The 17,827-nt window shown below is 39.4% G+C and overlaps 1 protein-coding gene across 8 annotated transcripts in view; it reads right to left on the bottom strand.

The window, feature by feature from the left end:
• Positions 1-17,827, bottom strand: part of R3hdm2 (R3H domain containing 2) — a 165,851-nt gene that overhangs the window by 87,926 nt on the left and 60,098 nt on the right. Inside the window, exon 1 of one of the 8 annotated variants that reach the window (XM_017800853.2) lies at positions 4,473-4,530. The exons of the other annotated variants lie outside the window; for them this stretch is intronic. The gene's annotated coding sequence lies outside the window, so the exon portion shown is untranslated. Of the gene's footprint in view, positions 1-4,472; positions 4,531-17,827 lie in introns of those variants that run through there. 8 annotated transcript variants of the gene reach the window in all.

The following is a 17,827-nucleotide window of genomic DNA, read 5'->3' as shown; positions in this document are numbered from 1 at the left end:
ATACACACACACATACATACACACATACTATTAGAAAAGACTTTCTTCTGCCTCTTTGAGATTAAGGTGTGTGTCACAACATTCAGCCAAGATATTTAAGAGGTTCAGCTGTATCAATGTAAAATTGAAATGTTGAGGAACTGTCTTGATTGTTGCTTGATTCAAGAAGGGTACAGCCCACCGTGGACAGTACCATTCCTAGGTGGACCTGGGCTATATATAAAAGCATAAACCTGTGAGCATGCCTGCGAACAAGTCAGTAACCAGCATTCCTCTATGGTTTCTACTTCAAGTTCTTGTGGTGTTTGTCCATCGGTGATAAATTGTAACCTGTAAAATGAGATAAACCCTTTCTTTCCCAAGTAGCTTTTGGTCAAGTGGTTTATCACAGCAACAGAAAAGCAAACTAGAACAGAGACCCTATCTGAAAAAAAAGCTGGAGAGCAAAAGAGAACACATCAATCTTGACCTTTGGTGCATGCCTGTACACGTACACGTGTATAGCACACATACATGTGTGCACATATCCACACTTTAAAAATTTTTTAAATATTTAGGCACTTTTTTTCTCATTTATTGTGTGAGTATGCCAGCAATGCATGTGGAGGTCAGAAAACAAATGGCAGTTGGTTCTCTTCCTCTACCATGTGAGTTCCAGGGATGGAACTGAGGTGGTCAGGCATGGTGGCAAGTACCTTTACCTGCTGAGCTATCTCACCAGCCCTCTAGGACTATCTTAATATATATATATTAATTTATATATATGTGTGTGTGCACACACACACACACACACACACAAACACACACACACACACACTAACTTTGCTTCTCTTTTGGCTGGCCTCAAACAGACATTCTTGAATTGCCTTCAGCCTCCTCCAGCCTCCAATGTGGTATGAATTATGCTCAGATGTTTTTTCGTTTTTATCTCCTCTGTGTGTGTGTGTGTGTGTGTGTGTGTATGTGTGTGTAGGTCAGAGGACAAATTTACAGGAGTTGGATCGCTCCTTCCACATTCACTGAGTCATCTCAGTGGCCCCATGTTTCATTTTTATCTCCTCTCTCTCTCTCTCTCTCTCTCTCTCTCTCTCTCTCTCTCTCTCTGTAGGTCAGAGGACAATTTACAGGAGTTGGAGCTCTCCTTCCACACTCACTGAGTCATCTCAGTAGTCCCATGCCCAGGTTTTTATATATTAACTCTGAATCTTCAAATAAGCCTAGGAAGTCAGCTTTAATCCCAGCACTCAGGAGGCAGATGGATCTCTGTGAGATTGAGGCCAGCCTGGTCTACATAACAAGTTCCAGCTGGGGCTATAGGGAAGCCCTGTCTCAAAGCAAAAGCAAAAAAAAAAACCCCACAAAACACAACACACATACACACACACACACACCACACAACCCCTGGGAAGTGGGTACTACTATTATCCTCATTTTACAATTGAAGAAATGGAAAAGTCAAGTTATTTAGCCAAGGTAACAACCAGCAATTGGTAAAGCTGGGATCTGGACTCCAGAATCCAAGCAGTCAATCAGTATGCCTTTCCTAAAGAAAGACTGCTAACAGTAACATGAGGGGCTAGAAGAGAAAGACTTCAGAGAGAATTAAGTAGTATATTAACTTAAGGCTCAGAAGTGGTGCCATATCAACACTGCCAGAGCCTAGTGTGGTAACACGCACCTGTAATTTCAGTACTCTGAGGCACTCAGTAGACTAAAGTCTCAAAAAATTTAAGGGTCACTTATCTGTAGACGTGTTTGGATAGCATACGTGGAAATATACCTTAAGAACGTTCCTGTTTATTTTCTATCGATTTACTTCTCTATTCCATCATCCATTTATCCTAAATTCTTTGTGAGCAGTTAAAAGACTATTAAGTTTTGGCTGTTTAGCTTAGATTATGTAGTCCTGTTTTCTGTGGTAGCTCAATTTATTACATCTATAAATGTTTCAGACTAATAAAATTAAATTTTATTTAGAAGAGAAGTGGGGTTGGGGGAGGAAAATAATTCTAGAGTACATGGAGAGCAGGAGGAGGAGCAGGAGTTCAAGGTCAACGTTGGCTACATGGCAAGTTTGAGGCCAGACTGAAAGATGTGAGATGTGTGACCATAAACATGGTCAATGTTACCAGAATATTCTTCCAACACATATCATATTTTTAATTATTCTAAACAGTTATGCCAAAACACCTCTTGCAAAAGCTGCCCCTGATCTTTCCTTTTCCTTCAAAAAGGAAGGGGGGGGTCGAAGAAAATAAAGAATAAAAAGGAACTGTCATCTTTCTTTTCTAACACCTTTCAACAGCTTTTTTCCCTTGACCTTTTCTAAAACCTTGATAATTAGAAAACAAAGAAGGTTTTGATAGAAATAAAATGATCAAAATGATCTTTTGGTAATTTTTCCCTTGGAAATGACTGAAACATTTAAGGAAGACTTTAGATATAGCCCACACCCCTAACTCAAAAGAAACCCAAGTTTAAAAGCTGCATCTTTTAATTTCATAGCAGTCTTCCCCCCCCCCCCCCAAGCCCAAAGGCTATTCCTGTTCTAGTTACAGACCGGGAACTGTTCCCAGTGACGTCAGAGCCGTCAGAGCAGTCTCCCTGCAACGATTAAGGAGGGTTGTCCACCACAGGGGTTTCCTGAAAAGCTAATAAAAAATTATCCACATATTTGCCTGCAATATGAAGATGCAAAGCGATGCAGAGGAACTGTACTTAACCTTACAGCTCCCACCTCTGACAAGCATCTAAATAGGTTATCCTTCTGGAATGCTCTCCATGCACTCTAGAATTATTTTCCTCCCCCAACCCCACTTCTCTCCAAATAAAGGTAAATTTTATTAGTCTGAACATATATAGGTGTAATAAATTGAGCTACCACAGAAAACAGGACTGCATAATCTAAACTAAACAGCCAAAACTAATAGTCTTTTGATTTCTCACAATGAATTTAGAATAAATGAAAGTGCAGAACAGAGAAGTAAATCAAGACAGAAAAATAAACAGGAATGTTCTTAAAGGTACAACTCCACATATACTATCTACAGATACATGACTCTTAAAATTTTGCTAGACTCTAGTCTACTGAGTTCTTCCAATTGACCTCTGCAGGCAGCCCTTCAAAGATCAGCGGTATTAAAATGGAGTTGCATAAAAGGAACTGGAAGCCCAAACACTGAATACAAAAAAGATGAGCTGGGTGTTGTGCTCACATCTATGAGTTTATCTGGCAATTGTTTCCTAAGTTTTACTTGAGCTATATACATTCAAAATTAGAATTTTACTATAAATTACAGTGGCAGTGGTAGTTTTATATAACCACCTATTTTGAGCTCTGAAAAACAGCATACAAAATGATCAGGACCAATACAAATAATACAAGAAAATCCCAAATTCCAAACTCAATCTACAATTATTAATGGACTCTAGGCTCCAAAACCCTCCTCATGAGCTCCTTTTCCTTCTATATTTAGAAAAAGCAATTGGGTAAAATTTGTTAGCAGCAGCGCTCCCAGGGTTAATTCAGGCACCCTGCTCCAGCAATCCCCACTTTGGTCTAAGCCTGTTCTAAAAAGAAACAAACACAACAGTCCCCTATCATTAAAGCATCACACTTTAGCTTCAGCTCTCTTCAGTGGTACCCAGTCATCATCATCAAGTCATAAAGGGGGAACGCACCACTTCAGATGGATTTTTCTTCTTCCTTCTCTCCGTCCCCTCCCTCTCAGAAGAAAAAGACTGCAAACAAAATAATACGTCACTGGAGATAGAGGGAATCCCATCTCTGCACTCTTTAGAAACCAAAGCCAGCAAACAAAAACAGGCCAATTAGAATAAACAAGCAAGCAATTCGAAACTAGATGTGGCAAAACCGGAACAAATTCACAGAACAACCTCAATACATCAAATGGCAATTTCAGGGAAATAGTTTAACAAATTATTCTTAAGATGCTAATAATCACAAAAGCTCCCTAGACATAGCAAAGGCAACATATATCTTCTTGTCACATTTGAAGACGAGGGGACAGTTACATAAAGACACAGAACAGAGGTATATTCACCAGCCAGGCATGGAGAGCTGGGTAATGACACAGTAAAGGATATTTATAGGGGATTCCCTGCTTCCTGCAATGTGCGTCAACAGCATCACCAGAGAACAGAAATCATCGCGATTCTCATAAGCAAAATCTGAATGAAGCATTACTTGAAATAACCACATTAGAGGTAGAATCTGCAAACAGTAAAAGTTCTAGCAAACCTAATATTTTAAAGATTAAAAAAAGCCCCTGAAAATATCCACAAAACTCTCACAAATTAACACTAGAGAATTTAATTTCCTTAATGTGTATTGTACAGTTAAATCAACAAAGCTATTTTAAAAATACTAATTTTTGTCCCCTCTTCCCTCCCACTCTATAAATAAAGTTCAAGGACTTTTATTTAAAGAAAGAAAATTAACTAAAACTCACCGCAGATGGATCTGCCCTTACACCAACAGCAAGCTCACATTATTAATGGAGACCTCATTGTAAGATCTGTTCTGCCGGAATTTTGCCGGAAGAAATTCCTTCTGGGAAACCTGTGCTTCTTCCCCCGCCCACAGTCCCCACCCGCCCCCCTTCACCCTTGAATGAAATGCTACTGATCCTTGTTGCTGCTTCTCCAGCAAGCTAATTGCTCTGACAAGCAGCTATGAAGCAGACCATGGCCCAGCTGTTCTGTCACCCCGAGCTCTGCTAGCAGACACCTGCAGGCACTGACACACACACACACACACACACACACACACACACGCACGCACGCCCCGCACACACACACACACACACACACACACACACACACACACACACACAGGAGGGGTGGGGGTGGGGGAGAGACGGAGACTGCAAGAGCACCCCTCCCACCTCCTCTTCTTGCTTTCATTCAAGTACTTCAGCAGCATGCCTGCCTCCACACTGCTCCAAGCAAGGACTGCTTTTAAAGATACAGCAGCAGCTCCTTTTTTGCTGCATATGTTCAGATGCCAAAATAGACTTTTTAGTGAAGAATGATTTGGGGATATGTAAGAGTTCACCTTTAAATTTATCTTGCCTTTTCTCACCTGCAAAATAATTGAGGTCACAGAAAGCTTTTTACCTAAAAGCTACCAGGTGCAAATTTGAAAATGGAAAACAAAGACCAAGCATGGTTACAGAGAATTCTCTTCCCGTCAAGCTATATTTAGTAAAACCCTTTCTCATTTTGGGGCAGAAGGCAGGCAGCATGGAACACTAGTGGTTACCTGTTCCTCTTCCCATATTTTCCCCCAAAAGGGTAAGGAGAAAACTGGCTATAAAAGTGAAGAAATAAGGAAGACACCAGAGAGAGAATGAGAATAAATTAATAAGTGGATGAATATAAACATATTGAAATAATGGGACAAATTCAAAGGAGACCAGAAGAAAAGAGTAATAATTACACAAAGGATAAAATGTACATGGTGAACTGCTTTGAGTTCAAGGACAGCCTGGGCTATGAATGAGACAGTGCTCTTTAAAAAGAAAAAAGACCAGAAATCATTTTGCCTGAACACCATCTCCACACACACTTCCCTACTCCCCCCCCCACTCCCCCATGCCCACCCCAGAGCTTCTAGTTTAAGTCCAGCATGGTTACTCACACTTATAATCCAAGGACGCTCGGAGACTAAAGCAAGAGGACTGCTGTGAGTTCAAGGTCAGCCTTGGCTAGAGAGTGAGATCCTGTCTTTTTTTTTTTTTTAATATTTTATTTATTTTTATCCTACGTGCATGAATGCGTTGCCTGCAAGTGTATGAGTGCACCCGTGTCATGCAATGCCGTGGAGGTCAGAAGAGGGCCTTGGATTCCCCTGGAACCAGAGTTAAGGACAGTTCATAGCCGCCATGTGAGTGCCGGAAATCGAATTTGGGTCCTCTGCAAGAGCAGTCAGTGCTCTTAACTGCTGAGCCATCTCTCCAGCCCCATGATCCTGTCTCTTAAAAAAATTTTTTTTGGTCTTTTTAAGACAGGATCTATCTCCCTGTAGCCCCAGCTGGCCTGGAACTCACTATGTAGACCAGGTTGTCCTCAAACTCACAGAGATTCTCCTGCCTCTGCCTCCCAAGTGCTAGGATTAAAGGCAGGCACCACCATGCCCAGCTTCAAAACAAAAGTTTTAAAAAGAGGGGGCTGGAGAGATGGCACAGTGGTTAAGCACACTGGCTGCTCTTGCAGAGGATCTGAGTTCGATTCCCAGCACCCACATGGCGGCTATGAACTGTCAATAACTCTAGTTCCAGGCGATCCAATGTCCTCTTCTGACCTCCACAGGCACTGCACAACATGGGTGCACTTACATACATGCAGGCAATACACAAACACATAAAAATATTTTTTAAAAAATTTTAGGCCGGGTATGGTGGCACATGCCTGTAATCCCCGCACTTGGGAAGCAGAAGCAGACAGATCTTTGTGATTTCGAGGCCAGTCTGGTCTACACAGTGAGTTCCTGGGGCTATAGGGAGACCCTGTCTCAAAAAGACCAAAAAAAAAAAAAAAAAAAATTAAGTATGTGTAACAAAGATAAATACGCCTTTCAGATTTTTGTCCTTTTCCTCTTCTTTTTCCTTTCCCTCCCTTCATTTCATGATAAGGACTGAATCCAGGGCCATGTACATGCTAACTATGTGCTCTACCATTAAGCTGTACTCCAGCTTCAGGTTCTTATTTTTATGTGCCCAAGAAAAAGTGGTAAGACTCTCTGTTGCCACAGGAAGCAACATTAGAGGCAGTACAAAATCTGCAATAGTACAAAGTAACTCCGGCTAGAGTCCAGGAAGCCTGAGGAAAGCAATAGAGCCTGTTAAGAAGACTCACTCATGGGGCTGGAGAGATGGTTCAGCAGTTAAGAGCACTGACTGCTCTTGCAGAGGACCTGGGTTCAATTCCCAGCACCCACATGGTGGCTACAAACCATCCTTAACTCCAGTTCCAGAGGAATCCAACGCCCTCTTCTGACCTCCGCAGCATTGCATGACATGGATGCACTCACACACACACAGGCAATACACTCATACACATAAAATAAAAATTAAATAAAATTATTAAAAAAAAGAAGACTCGTCCATTTATTCAAACATGTACCTGTTTTGTGCTCATGTTCTTATTATGGGCCCTGGCACTAGCAGAAGCTCTATGATATGAGACAAATTAAGGTTCACACTAAAGACAAAAAAGGACTCTTGTTTTTAATTCTGAGTGATAGGAGAAGCCATCAGGAAGTTCGAAGGCTGATAGCAAAGAGCCAAACAGACTATGGGAAGAAATCTTGCTTCTATATTTTATGAGAGAAAAAGCTACTGGTAATTTAAATTTTTATTTACTACTTATTTGTTTATTTATTTAATTTATAGTGTGTGTGCATGCTCTCATGTGCCACAGCACATGGTAGATGCCAGAAACTATAGTAGTTGTTTCTCTCCTTCAATCATTCATGGATATCCTGGGGATCAAACTCAGGTCATCAGGCTTGTGGCCACATAGAGCTGTTTGGAAGCTCTCCCCTCCCCTCATTGGTCATTTTTAAGCAGAGGAATGACATGTTTTGGATCTACATTTCTTTGTGGACTCCAATTTTTTGTTTGAGAAGTTTCTAACATACAGAGAATTTACAAAAAAAAAAAAAAGGGTACGATCTAGTTCCATTTACAACACACACACACACACACGTATACAATTTTTCCCAGAACTATTTTGAATGTTTTCACAGTAACGCTCATATCTAGAAAACTTTAGTATGTATTCCCTCGCAGATACACAAAGGTCTTCCTGAACTCTAAGAATAGCTATCAGCTCTTCTAGGTGAGTTCTTGATGAATTACTGGGTGGTACACATGGTAGATCTAAATATAACTTCAGCTTTAAAAACCAAAATGACTTCCTTTGGTGTTTGTTTTGTTTTGTTGACAAGGTTTCATTAGCCTGGGTGGGTTTTAAACCCACTATGCCTGAGGCTGGCCTTGAGCTCCTCCAGACTCTGCCTCCTGTGTGTTGGTATTAGAGGTGTGTGCCATCCTGCCCAGCTTTTGAAAAACATTGGACTCACTACCCAAAGAAAGCTGAATAGAACCCCCAAGATGAAGTCAACAGGATTGAAATGTTTATTAAAAGTCAACATTGACTTAAGAACTTAAATAAAAATCCAGACCCTCATAATACAATTACCAAAATTTCTAGGATACAATCTGAAATTACTTGGCCAGGTGAGGAACCAAGATAATTTCAATTTGCATTAAAAAAAGACATGAACAATCAAAATATCAAGATGGTACAGATGATGGAATTAATTATCTGACAATGACCTTAAGCAGATATTATAAAAATGTTCCAACAAGGTACAACAAACACTCTTAAGCTACTAAAAAAACAGAAGGCTTCAGCAAAGAAATATAGTATATAATGAAAAATAAATAGAAATTTTAGAACTCAAAACTGTAACAATCAAAATGCAAATAATTATTTGATGGGTTCAAAACATATTGGAAAGACATAATGGGTTTGAAGACACATCAAATACGAATACTGAACCTAAACAAAGAGAAAAAATTATTGGGGGAGGGGACGAATAGGCCTCTGTGGACCTGTAGAACAATTCCAAAGAGTTTAATATTCAGGCTCTGTGTGTCCCAGAAGGAGAGAAGCTTGGTGGGAGCTAGGCACAGTGGAAGGCACCTGTGGTCCCAGCAAGTCAGGAGACCAAGGTAGGATGGCTGCTTCACTTCAGAAGTAGCAGGCTAGCCTAAACAACATATGGCCTCAGCTCAAAAACCTGCCCTGGCCGGGCACAGTGGTGCAGATCTTTAATCCCAGCACTTGGGAGGCACAGGAGGGTGGATCTCTATGAGATTGAGGCCAGCCTGATCTACATAGTGAGTTCCAGGCCAGATAAGTCTTTTCTTAATAAATAAATAATTTTTTTTAAAAAAAACCTGCCCCCAAAACCTAGAGGTGTGGGCATATCTTAATGGGAGAGTACCTGCTTAGCATGAGCAAGGACGATGAATAATTCTCCTTGGGCAAGAAGAAGCAGTAATCGTATAAGGAAATATTTTAAGAAATAATGGCTGAAAACCACAAATTTGACAAGATACAAAAACTTAACAGATTGAAGGGGCTTAGAGATATCCAAATAGGCTAAATAAAATCTACTCCTGAATTCATCATAATCTAACAGCTAAAAAAGTAAAAGATACACATCTTGAGTTGGATATAGTGGCATACATCTATAAGCATTTATCAGAAGGCTAAGAAAGGAAGATTAAGAGCTGAAAGCCAGCCTGGGCTATATAGAGAGATCCTGTCTCAAAAGGAAGAATGAAATTGGGGTAGAGATAAAGGGGGGAAGGAAATAATGCATTGGTTTTGTTTTGGGGTTTTTTTTGTTGTTGTTGTTGTTTTTGAGACAGGGTCTGTCTCACTGTGCAGGTCTACTTAGTCTGGAAATCACTATGTAGGCCAGGCTGGCCTCAAACTCACAGAGATTGTCCTACCTTGGCCTCTAGAGTGCTGGGATTAAAGGAGTGCACCAACACATTGTAGTAGTTTTTAAGGGAACAATAATGTGCATGGCTTCATACTTCTTACCAGAGATCATAGAAACTAGAACACCGTCCTTAAAGTTGTTTAAAAAGAAACAACAGAGGGCCGGGCGTGGTCGTGCACGCCTTTAATCCCAGCACTTGGGAGGCAAAGGCAGGCGGATCTTTGTGAGTTCAAGGCCAGCCTGGTCTACATAGTGAGTTCCAGGACAGCTGGGGCTACAAGAAGACCCTGTCTCAATAAAGACAAAAAAAAAAAAAAAAAAAAAAAAAAAAAAAAACCAAAAAAACAGAATCCTGATATTCAGAGACAATGTTCTTCTATGCAAAAGAAATGAGAACATTCTCAAATGAAGGAAAACTAAAAGAATCTTTTTTGCGGACAACTCTAAAAGAATAGACAAGGATATAGCTTAGTAGAGCAGTTTCCTATCAGCACAAGGACCTGAATTCAATCCCCAGAAACAGGTGGATAATAGGCGAGCTTGGTGGGGAGGGTGATAATGCAACAAAACTTGAAACACCATGAATAAAGATAAAACCATGAATGGCAAAAATCCTGTTACTATATCTGGTACTGTTACAGACTGAATATTTGTTTCTCTTAATTATTCACATGTTGAAGCCCAAACCTGGAGTGTAGCTAAATTGGAAATCTGAAGATAGGGCCTCAAAGGAAGTAATTAAGATTAAATTAAGTCATAAGGGTTGGGCCCTGATCCTATTAGTGTCCAATAACAGAAAGTTCTTTCTCCTACTTTGTTGAAGAACACACAGTGAACTGGCAGCCGCCTATGAGTAAACAGAGAGGCTTCAGAATGAAACCGTATTTGCTAGGACTTTTTTTTTTTTCCTGAGACAGGGTCTCCCTGTAGCCTCAGTTGGCCTGGAACTACGTAGACTAGGCTGACCTCCATCTCACAGAAATTCACCTGCCTCTGCCTCCCAAGTGCTGGTATGAAGGGCATGAGTCACCCCCAGGCCTTGCTAGGACTTCTTGATCTTGGACTTCCCAGCTTCCAGAACCATGAGGCACAAATTCCTGCTATTTAAGTTACTCAGGCTGTGGTATTTTATAATACAGGTAACACAAACACAAAAGTGTCATATCAATAAATGAAACTTCAGAAAATAGCTGGACATGATGATATGTTCACTTAAGAGGCTAAGGCAGAAGGATTATAAATTCAAGGTCAGTTTGGGATACAAAGCAAGATCCTATCTCTAAAATAAACAAACAAAAACAAGCAAAATACATTCAAAGTAACAGAATGAAAGATGATAAAAAGCAGAAATTAATGAAACTGAAGAGGTAGCAGGAAGAGCCAATAAAACCAAAAGTCGATTTTTTTACAAAATGTTTTATTTATTTTTCTTTTATGTGCAAGAGTGCTTTGCTTGCATGTATGTAATACTGTGGAAGCCAGAAGAATGTATTAGATTCCCTGAACTGGAATTAAGGACAGCTATTAGCTGCTATGTGGGAGCTGGGAACCAAAACCAGGTCCTCTGCAAGAACAACCAGTGCTCTTAACCACTGAACCATCTCTCCAGACCCCCAAAGCTGGGTCTTTGAAAAGGTAAATAAAATTAATAATCTGTAGCAAGACTTGTGTCATGATATGAATATGGTATGTCTCCCACAGACTCATGAATAGTCAGTTGGCTTCTTGGCCAACTCATGGGCTTTTGGAAAGTAACTGGGTCACAAAGGCTCTGTCATCATAAATGGAAATCTACTGATGGATTCAAAATTGGAACAGATTATTGGAGGATGGTTGAACTGCAAAAGATGACACCTGGTTAGAAATAGACTAATGGGAACAGGATCTTGGGACTGTTTGTCCTGGTTCCTTCAAGTTACTACTACTGTTCTCTGCTTCCTGTCCACCAGAATTCAACAATTGTGCTGTGCCATGCCTCCATGCCATGATAGATGAAACCTCTGAAACCATGAGCTCAAATAAATCCGTCTTCAAATTGTTTTCTCAAGTACTTTGGTCACAATGACACAAAAGTAGCTAATGTAACTAGAAAAGTATATATATATGTATATATATACATATACATAGATATATATGTATATATATAATAAAACAAGTATGAAAACAACAAATCACTATAGATCCTGCAGACATGAAATACATAGAAAATGAGTATTATACATAATTCTATCTAAATTCTTTTTGTAGTTGCTTTTGAGATGGTTTCATGCAGCTCAGGCTGGCCTTGAACACATTATATAGTCAAAGACAAACTTGAATGCCTGATGTTCCAGTTTCTACCTCCCAAATGATGGGACTACAAGCATATGTCATCAGGCTTGGATTATGCTATCCTAGAGATTGAACGCAGAGCTTTATACATGATAGGTAAGCATTCTATCCACTGAGCTATATCCCTATTTGCCCATACCCCTCCTCCTAGCTTAGTCTGGAATTCAGTTTTTAGCCTAGGGTAGCCTTGAACTCAAGGTAACTCCCAAGGTCTAAGATTATAGACTTGAGTCACCATACCCACTCATACATACAAATTCAATCACTTAGGTGAAATACCAATCTTGAAAATCACAAACTTCAAAATTTACTGCTGGGGATAGTATAGTAACTCATACCTGAAATACCAGTACTTTGGAAGGTTGAGACAGGAGACTGTCACAGTTTGAGGCTAACATAGGCTACAAAATAAGACTATATCTCAAAAGAATAATAAAAAATTTATCCAAGACAGAAGAGATAACTTGAATAACCCTGTATCTACTGAAGAAATGATAAACCCAGAATTTTTTGTCTTTATGTTTGTTTTTGAGACAGTCTCAACAAAACTCAAGCTGACCTCTAACTCTCTATGTAGCCGAGGCTGGCCTTGAACTCCTGATCCTCCTGCTTCCACCTCCCACAGGCTGAGATTACAGGCATTCACAACCACACCTAGTTCATACACAGACAGTTACTCTGCTGAATTTTAGTACAAATTTCAAGAAGAAATAATACAGATTTTCTATGATCTTTTCAGAAAAAGAGAACACAGTACTTTATAACTCATTTTATGAAGCCAAAATCACCTTAATATATCCATGTTGAACACAGATGATAAAAGTCTCAACAAAATATTAGGAAATTAAATTCACAGATCTCAGTAAAAAAGAAATACATTACAATCAAGAATAGTTTATCTTTAAGGGACAAAATATATATCTAGTCAAGGTTTATCTGAGAATACTGGTTTTTTACCCAAGCCTTATCTACATAGCACATGATAATTAAAAGTACCAGACTGGTGGAACTAACCATATTGGATGTTTAACAGCCATAGTTTGAGGCCTATACTAATGTGGTCAGAGGGACTTAAAGGACAGTTTTTGCCCCTTGCCCCCAAGGTCGACTATGTTCCAGGGCACTATGGAACATCTCTCAAAATGTCCTGTAACTGTGGTGAATCACCTGTCCTCTTGTTCAGGGAGGCCACGGAGACCCCACAAGATGGACTTTAACCAGTGTCCAGTCTACAAAGAGGAGGGTCAACTCAGAGGAACCATTTACTGGAGGCCAAGAAGACCCCACTAGATGGATGTGAACCAGTGTCCAGTCTACAAAAAGGAGGGTCAACTCAGAGGAAACATCTCATTCATGCTTCCAAGTGAAGCCAGATATTGTTGAGTAAGGCCTTTGACTTATCTTCACATAGATGGAACTGGTAAAAGAAAGGAACCAGGGGCTCCTCCCACGCCCACGTGACCACTGAGGACCAGATCCTCAAATGACCTTAAGTGTAAAAATAAATTGATTTACTTGGGCCAACTATATGGTCTTAAACACCGAAAAGGAAAGCATAAGAAAAAAGTAAAGTCATCACTATATTCCTTTTTTAAGAGTTCAAGGGATTACACTTCCCAGACATTAGGCTTAAGTCTATATAAAAAGTTACTTAGACAATTATTTCTGATTGATGATTTTGTTTCTAACCAGAAAGTGTTGCTCAGATGTAACACTTCAAATGTTGACGATTGTGTTCATTCATTAAAGGAGGGCCAAGCAGGGTCACCGGACCCTCACCGGAAGACAAAAGAAAAATGAGGAAGAACCCAATAGAGGGATGCTTTTGGAAGCCCTTGTCAAGAAACTCCAATAGACTCTCATATGAACATTTGAAAATTGCCCTGTTCTGACTTTTCTAGTTCCCTGCCTAGAACTTGTAATGTTAAGTACTCTTGCCTTTACTTCTTCACATCTCCTATTCATGATTCAAGGACTTTCTTCTCCCCTTAGAGATAAGAGTTATGGAATTTGGGAGTCTTTTAGATAGGGTACTCCAATTGCCTCACCCTGCATCCCTGTTCAGCATGGAAGAAGCCAGAGCGGTCTATATCCTGATTCCCTGTTCGCAATTTGGGTAACCTCTTCAGAGGATGGTGTGATAAGAATAGAAGGTAGGAATTGGCTAGGCAGCAACGGTAAAAAGACCCCAAAGAAAAGTAGCCAGTTTCTTGGCTAAAAGCCAAAATGTCCTTGGGCCTCTTAGCAACATACTCTGTTCCAAAGGGCAAAAATGTTGAAAATATTTGGGAGCTCTTATCTAATCTTTAAAAGATTTTAGGGTTTTCTCTTCAGAGTAGGAAATGTTAGAGCAGCCAAAAGTCCCATAAAATATCAATCAATTAAAGAAGAAGAAAAGAATACATGAAGTTATCAGAAAAAAGTGATGGGGAAATATGGGAGGAGTTGGAGGGGAGGAAGTGGGCATGGATTTGATCAAAACACCTCATATGTATGCATGAAATTCTCAATAAATTATTTATTTTAAAAAGTTGGTATATGGCAGTAACTGACAGAAATAAATTTATGTAAATTATATAAAAAAGAATGGTTTATCTTGAAAATGCAAGGTTGTTCTAATTATTTTTATTTTTAGGTTTTGTTTTTTGTTTTGTTTTTTTTTTTTTTTGCAACGCAGTCCAAATTCATTTAGCTCAGGCAGGCCTGGAACTTGTTATGTTGCTAAGGTTGGTCTTGAACTCCTGATCATCCTCTCTCTACCTCGTAAGTGTTGGGATAACAGGAGTGTATCACAAAGCCTGGTTTAAAACTGGTTTAATTTTTAAAAATCAATTCATGTACCTACCATGTTGAATCTAAAGAAGAAACACCACATAATCACTTTAGTCACAAACTTTACTGTGGGAGGAGGGGTGTGCTAGTCTAGTCTACTTGTTGAGTTCCAGGTGAGAGATACTGTCAAAAAAAAAGTGGATGGTGCCTGAGAAACGGGACCAAATGTTGTTGTCTGGTCTCTGCTTGAACATGCACACATGAACATACAAAAAGTATTTGGCAAAAACTGAAAACTAATATATAATTTAAAGTGCTCAAAAAGGAAAGGAAATTAGTTGCTGTTGTTTTGAGATAAGATCTTACTATGTAGCCCTGGCTGACTTGGAACTTTCTATGTAGACTGGGCTGGCTATGGATCTATGGTGATCTTCCTGCTTCTGCCTCTCAAGTCCTGAAATCAAACTGCCCTGGTTTAATAAAATGATCTTATTCAAGATCATAATGGAAATCTTTGTCAACGTACTAAGCCAAGAAAAAGAAACAAGGTATACATTGTGGCAAGGATGAAATAAAATTGTTCCTATTCACAGACAAAATGACTATATACATAGAAAAGACCACAGAGTCAAAAAATGAAGCCAAGCCGGGCATGGTGGCACACACCTTTAATCCCAGCACTTGGGAGGCAGAGGCAGGTGGGTCTCTGTGAATTCAAGGCCAGCCTGGTCTACATAGTGAGTTCCAGGACAGCTGGGGCTACAGGGAGACCCTGTCTCAAAAATAGACACCCCCCCCAAAAAAGCCAAAACTTCTCAAACTAGAAATGTGTTTAGCTAGATCACAGAACATTAAGTCAACACAGACAAATCAATCATATTTTCATATATTTAGCTTAAATAATTAAAAAACCCAAAATTTAAGAACAACACTATTTATGACTATGCCCCCAAATAAATGCTTAGGTACTAAAAACTACAAATCAAAGACATCAAAGACCCAAATAAACCAGAATAAATTTACACAATGAAACACTCAAAATAGAAAAGATATCACTGTACTCAAACTGATCTATATATTTAGTATAATTCCATTCCAAATCTCAGTAAGATTTTTTTTTGTAAATACAAATAAATTCTAAATGCTAATGTTTATGTGGAAAGGCAAAGTCAGTACCGCAAGAACAATTTTTTGTTTAAAAACGTAAAATTACATTTATTTATGTGCATGTACCGAAGAACGTATGTGGAAGTCAGAGGACAACTTGCAGGAGTTATCTCTTTCCACCATGTGGTTCCCAGGGCTGGAACTCAGATCCTCAGACTTGGTGGCCAGTGTCTTTACCCACTGAGCCATCTTACCATCCAGCAAAAATAATTTTAAGGAAGATAGTTTTAGGGAACAAAGTATACAACCTTAAGACTTATTATAAAGTTACAAAAATTAAGATAGCATAGAGTTGGTGAATGAAGACACAGAAGATCTATGGAACAGAAAAAGAAACTCCAGGAATATATCACACAAATATACCAACCAATTTTTTACAAAGGTGCAAAGGCAATTTAATGGGAAAATGATAGTTGGTTTTTTTTTTTTTTCTACAAATGATGCAGAAACAATTAGCTACACACATTCAAAAAAAATTTTTTTTGACCTAAACCTTATATAAAAATTAACTCGGGGGCTGGAGAGACAGCTCTGTGGTTAAGAGCACTGGCTGCAGATTCAGTTCCTAGCACCCATACGGTGGCTAACAACTATCCTTAATTCCAGTTACAGGGGATCTGATGCCCTCATCTGGTATCCAAGGGCACTGCACATATATACATGCAGGCAAAACACTCATACACATAAAATAAAAACAAACAAATTAACTCAAAATGTGTATCGCTATAAACATTAAATGTGAAGCCAGGCATGGTAGTGCTTGTCTGAGATGCTAGCATTAGGCAGTTGAGGCAGGAGCACTGAGAGTTCAAGGCCAGCTTGGGCTACATAGCAAGGTTCTGTCTCAAAACATCAAAGGGAAGAAAAATAAAGGAAAAAATTTTAAAGGGTAAAATCTGAAACTATAACATATCTGAAAGAAAGCAGTACACCTTTGTAAGATGAGATTGGGAAAATAATTTGCTTTTGGTTTTTAAAAATATTTTATTTATTATTTTTATTTTATGTATTGCCTGCATGTAAGTGTACCTGTGTTGGGAAGTGCTCTCGGAGGTCAGAAGAGGGTGTCGGATCCCCTGGAACTGCAGTTGTGCAGTTATGGATAGTTGCTAGCCACCAGGTGGGTACTGGGAATTGAACATGGGGTCTTCTGCAAGAGGAGCCAGTGCTTTTAACCATTGAGCCATCTCTCTAGCCCAGTGTTTTGTTTTGTTTTGTTTTGTTTTGTTTTAAAGACAGGGTAGATATCCTTGGCTGGCCTCAAACTTATGGCAATTCTACTTTAGTCTCCCAAGTGCTGGTTTAAAGGCAGCCATCACCACACTTGGCTTAGGGAAAAAAAATTAAAGTGTAACTCAGCCAGGTATGATGGCTCACACCTGTAATTTCAGTAGTCAGGACAGAGGCAGAAGAATCACCATGAGTTCTACACTAGCCTGGGCCAGAGAGAGTAAGACACTGTCTGAAAAAAAACAACAAAATGAAATGAAAAAGGCTGGAGATGTAGCTCAGTGGTAGATTCCTTGCCTAACGTGCAAAGTCCTAAATTCAATCCACAGCCCAGGAAAAGAAATATTTTGACAAACTGATAAAAATTTACAACTTCTGGGGCCAGCAACATGCTCAGCAGGTAAAGTCAATTGCCACAAAAGTCTGGGCCCAAGTTTAATCCCTGCAACCCAGATAAGGAAGGAGAGAATCAACTCTACAAAGTTGTCCTCTGACCACACGCTACACTGTGACAAGCATGTATTCACATACACACACAGATTTTTTTTTTTTAATTTAGAACTTTGTTCTGTAATACTGTTAAGATAATGAAAAAGACAAGTTGTTAGATGGAAGAAAATACATATCATGTGTCCTCCCAAATGACTTATAGTAAGAATATGTTAAGAACTCTCAAAACTCAATAGTAGTTGGGCATGGTGGTACATGCCTTTAATCCTACCATTCAGGAGGCAGAGGCAGGCAGACCTCTGTGAGACTGAGGCTGATTTAAAAGAAAAGAAA

This window comes from Nannospalax galili, unplaced genomic scaffold, assembly GCF_000622305.1.
Source record: "Nannospalax galili isolate Female #2095 unplaced genomic scaffold, S.galili_v1.0 scaffold340, whole genome shotgun sequence".
NCBI classification, from domain to species: Eukaryota; Metazoa; Chordata; class Mammalia; order Rodentia; family Spalacidae; genus Nannospalax; species Nannospalax galili.
This window is presented reverse-complemented; position numbering and strand designations above follow the sequence as displayed.